This window comes from Vicia villosa, linkage group LG2 (assembly GCF_029867415.1).
Source record: "Vicia villosa cultivar HV-30 ecotype Madison, WI linkage group LG2, Vvil1.0, whole genome shotgun sequence".
Lineage (NCBI taxonomy): Eukaryota > Viridiplantae > Streptophyta > Magnoliopsida > Fabales > Fabaceae > Vicia > Vicia villosa.
In genome coordinates this window covers 211,488,702-211,493,893 of record NC_081181.1, presented here as the reverse complement: position 1 = coordinate 211,493,893, position 5,192 = coordinate 211,488,702, and the positions used below count along the sequence as shown (strand labels likewise).

The 5,192-nt window shown below is 33.6% G+C and overlaps 1 long non-coding RNA gene across 4 annotated transcripts; it reads left to right on the top strand.

Moving 5' to 3' along the window:
- The first annotated feature begins 2,337 nt into the window (after positions 1 to 2,337).
- Positions 2,338 to 4,957, top strand: LOC131648146 (uncharacterized). Of its 4 annotated transcripts, none has more exons than XR_009298054.1 (4): positions 2,338 to 2,436; positions 2,631 to 3,032; positions 3,144 to 4,254; positions 4,801 to 4,957. It is a non-coding gene; the product is annotated as an uncharacterized LOC131648146 (long non-coding RNA). The 4 variants fall into 4 exon arrangements; XR_009298052.1 differs by having other exon boundaries at positions 2,343 to 3,032; positions 3,144 to 3,395; positions 3,523 to 4,254; XR_009298051.1 differs by having other exon boundaries at positions 2,343 to 3,032.
- The last annotated feature ends 235 nt before the right edge of the window (positions 4,958 to 5,192 follow it).

Genomic DNA, 5,192 nt, shown 5'->3' with positions numbered 1-5,192 from the left:
GCGCTAACAATTGATATCATGAGCTTTTTGTTTCGAGAAAGGAACCGGCTTATTTGGACCGAAAAGTACCCCACATGAGCAAGGGTAAGCGTCCTGCATGTGGATAAAGAGTATTTCGTTGAAAGAGTTTCAACAGCGGTACAAATGTATGTGGAAGAAAGAGTTTCCACTGGAGGGGAGCGTTGTGGACTCACACTTGAGGGTCAGTGTTGAGAATATAATAAGTGTGAGTAGTGTGGGGGAAATAGTCCCACGTTGAATATGAATATGGTGACTTGAACATTTATAAGTGAAAGAACTCAATCACTTATCACGTTAAGGTTTTAAGTGGATAAGTGGTGTTCGCAAAAGTGTGTTAAGATAGGATGAGAAGAAACTCTTGCATAAATTTCTCAACCAACCCAATGGATCTCTTGCACACCACATGAATTTAACCCTATCAAACCTTTCCGTAGATGTATCTACAGAACATTCCGTAGATGCATCTACAGAAAAAATTAAATTTTTTGAAAAAAAATGGGGTGCTTCCGAAAATCCATCTACGGACGCACGAGAAAAAATCTGTCAGTTCGGTGGTGCGCCTAAATGCTATGGGATGGGGTGAGAAATTTTCTTAAAAATTAGTAACAACATGACAATGAAAATTAATAAATTAAATTATTTTAATTCCATTATAATTATCTATCATATAAGAAAGTTCACACACTTACTCATCTCTAACCTATGCCACATCAACCTCTCTTCCCACAAAAATCCACATCATTCCTTCCAATTCTGCCCTACTGATCATTGGTTGTAATTGTGAGCTGCGGCAGTTTCATGCTTGATCATTGAACTTCTGTGCATTCAACTTCTCACACATTCATGATACTGCAGTTACGATTTTTTGCCTCCCTCTGCCCATCCACGTTCCAAACGGTTTGCACACACAAATGGCCTCATGTAATGGTTTACATATATATATATATATATATATATATATATATATATATATATATATATATATATATAGCTATATATATATATATATATATATATATATATATATATATATATATATATATATATATATATATATATATATATATAGCTATCAGTCATCCAGTCTTCTTCAATCCACGTCTTTTATCTTCTGTGTTTACTCAATTGTGTGTTGTGTTTTTGCATCCATTCATTCACGTTAAATTCTGCCGGTTACGTTTCTCTTATTGTCTCCACGGTTACGAACCCATTCATTATTCACCGCCCACTTCCAATCTGCCTCTCCAATCTTCTTCTTCTACAGCGGTTTCTTATTCTGATTTTGGATTATCAAATTCCCATTTTATTATTTGCATGAAACAAATTTGCAGCTTCTTCATTTAGTGTTTTGTTTCCCTATGGAATTGAAATTTATTCTTTCACTAATTATGGAATTGAAATTTATATTGATTTATTATTTTTGTTATTTTGTTATGGGTGATGGAGCAGAGAGAACAGTGAAGAAGGTGAAATTGTCTAAGGCTCTTACCATTCCTGATGGGACGACGGTTCTGATGCGTGTAGATGGATGGCTGCTCGCCGTGTGGATGCTGTTTTGTTGACTGATTCCAGTGCCTTGCTTTTTGGGATTCTTACTGATAAGGTTTGTTGATAAATTTATGTCGATTTTTATAAATTTAAGGTTTGTTGATTTGTGTTGATTCCCACTGCTATTACATCTTTCTGTAAGTTCTCTATAATTTTCTCTTATTGTTCAATTCGATTAACCTAAATTATAACCTTAATTTTGTCCCGGCATAAAATACTTTGGAAGCTTTATTTATATCACTGTTATTATAACACAAAATGGTTAATAATCATATGCATTTCAGGTGGATCCAGTCTTTCCTCTCCTTAGGTGAGTGGTGGTCCTACGTAAGGGTCATCGTCGGTTAGTCGCTTTGGATGGTTGCTCGGGGCTGGGAGATTTTGTTGTCTTTATTTTCTAGATTGTTTTATTTTGTATTGATACTTGCAGCAGCGTTGGAGTGGCGTTGCTTATAGTTGAGCATTTTTGGTGTTTTTCGGGTCACTCGGCGTGTTCTTCGTTGTTGAGAATTTTGTTTGGCTTTTGGAGTAGTGCAGTAGCTGTTATCACAAAGTTGTTCTAGAGTTTAATACTTATAGGATACCTAATCAATGTTCTTATTTCCCTGTGGCCCAATATATTAGGATGCCTTCTGCTTTGGAGGATAATACTCAAAGTGTATGCAAGTTTGAGATAGATTTGATGGCGAGGGTCTTCTTATTCGCATTCTGTTTATATTTCCTTTTATTGTTGTCAAATAGCTGAAGAAAAATACCTTTTTTTAACAGGCTCCTCCTCCTCTTATGATGCTGCCCAAAGAAGGGAACCATTTTTCACGAAGCAATTTAACATTAGAAATTAAGAAGTTGGCGCCGGACTTGGAAATGGTGAGTAGGTTGACTATAGATCTTGAAATATTTTTCTCTCTTTTTTCTATATTCCAAGTCTCCAACAGTCCAACTTACAACAACTTCTGATGCAGATGAGGGAAGATAGTGCTTTCTATGTCATTTATAATTTATTTAGCTTTATGAAAATATATCACATAAAATTGGCACTTCATCAATTCATTTTTATGTAGTAAAAAGAAAACTCTAACACTTGAAGGAACCATAAGCTCTTTCGTATTTCCAAACCTTAACTTCGCGACGATCACTGAAGTTTACATCAGCAACAACGTGGAGGCCACTCAAGAGATGTCTCTCTTCTTTTGGCCATGTGACAACATTCACAGCATGGCAAAATAGAAATGCTCAGTCATTCTTCCAATCTTTGTTGTAATATTTTTCTTGCCTCTATTCTCACGATGGTTCTGTTGGTTTTTGCAGCATGTATTTTAGTTTAAATATATTACTAATACATAATGCAGGTTGGAAGAATGTTAAATTGATTTTAATTTTTCACACGTACAGGAATAAATTTGAAGTTTGGTAATGGAGAAGATCAAGAACAACATTGGTTTAGGTTTGGCAAAGAGGCTAAGGTAAAAATGAAAACTCCGGAATACTTAATTTAAGTATTTTGTGAAATATATGAAAACTTAAATTTGTTATCATTTGACGATGATAAATATAGACAAATGAAAATGTTCCAGGAGGCCGAGAAGTCATTTCTGGAAAGAGCTGGTGCATTGTCAACCCATTTTTAACTGAGGGAGCGCATAATGGAATCATTTATAGGATTTGTCTCAGATATTGCTCCCCTGTGAACATAGGTGGAGAGTGTTTTGAACCTAATAACTTATACAACCATGCCTATGTTGTTTTGAGTAAAGAATATATAACTACAAGAAGTGATTTAAACAAGTGTCAGTTTTTAGGTGGCATCGTTGTTATTACCGATCCAAGTAAGCAACATTTCATAATTTTATAGATTATTCTCCATTTGCTATTTATCAAGAAACTTACCTTTTATGTGATGGAATTACATATCTATCAACCTTTCTTTAATTTACTATTTTGCTTCATGTACAGGTTATGGCAACTGCGACTATGGCTTGGGGTGGGATAAATAGAAGAGAATATATTATAATAATTATGCCTTAAATTTATGCCAGGCAATTTAGTATGTCGAAACTCAAATGATGTCTGCAATATGGTCAATTTGAACATGTCCATATGTTCAAAATCAGCAAAATGCTGCTATGATGTTTCGACTTTATGTCCATATCTCAGAGTTTCACCATGAGTGTTTGATGAAATAACCGTAAAAGGAAATAGGAGTTAGAATTGGTCAGGAATTTCTGTTTGGAATATTTAATTGACTGGATTTTCTTTTCGTACAGAATTCCTCCACAATGGTATCATATGTGTGCTGAACTCTAATTGAATGGTTGTATGTTGTTATCTGCTTTTGGACTGATTCGGTCTTGAAACGTATAGTGCGCGTATGTATGTTGCAGGGGCTGCAATAGAAATGAATATGAACGTGTGGATACGAATTATTTTCAGTTTGTGTCGATTCGAATATGTCATGGGCTGGCCATTTGGTAAGTGTAGACATGTATGTGTGGCTATGTATTTGTATGAACTTTGGTAGAGCTGCTGTATGTATTCCTTTTTTTTGACAGTATCGGGTATTTGTGAATATGGTAGTGTGTATGTATGGTACGATTTACTAATGATTCGACTTCTATGAATGAAGAGAATGATAGTAGCGATGATGAAGATGGCGACTTTTTTAAGCCTATATAAGAAGTGAAAAAGGTTAGTAGTCCTTATCTAACTTGCACCAATTGTATGTTATTGCTTTTGTAATTTTTTCAATGTTTCTTTCCCTGTTTGTATCGATGAAATAGCAATATCTAAAATGTGCACTTGACAGATTTTATAAATCACTTAATTTACCGGATTTCAAAATATCTACTTATTTGTTTATTTATTAAAAAACCATGTTTGCTTGTGTCTTTTTAAACTATAGCAAAATATGAGAGATGGACCAGATGATAGTATGGTCGATGCTGAGGATTGTTCCAATGCATGGCTATATTCTTGAGAAGCTTCCACAGCGCACTCGCAACCGTGGAGTCGCGCTTTTCTGAATTTTTTGTTTTCTATTATTTGTTTAGGAGGTTTACGTATGGTCATCTGGCTCAGTTGAAGTTTATCTTACCTGAGGCGATTGCAATTAAGAAGTTTTTAGTGTGTATTCAATGTCTGTTCGATTATGCATCAAGTATAACTTGTGTTTCTTGCACCCAATACACTTGCAGTAGCTTAACAAATGCTTTTCGTGACTGTTTTATATGGCAGGTTTCCAAGAAAGAGTGAGGGAAATGACGAGGGAAGCTTAGGCATGTAGAGAAGACGTAGACTTTATGTGCCAAAGAAGACTTGAAATAAATTGGTTCATATATTTTTAATCAACCAATTAAAAATAATACTATATAATAATAATAATAAATATTAATAATGTGATAAATAAAAAAAGATAAAAAAATATCAAAAATACATAATTTTTCTTTTTAAATTTATATTTTAATTAAATTTAATTAATTGTAATTAATGTACTACAATTATAACTCACATTTGTTCACATAATTAATGATTTTAAATGTTTTTCTATAAAGTTAGAAAATATTTTATTTCTTTAAATATTTATATTTCATCTAAAAACTTTAGTTCATCAATTTATTTTATTAATA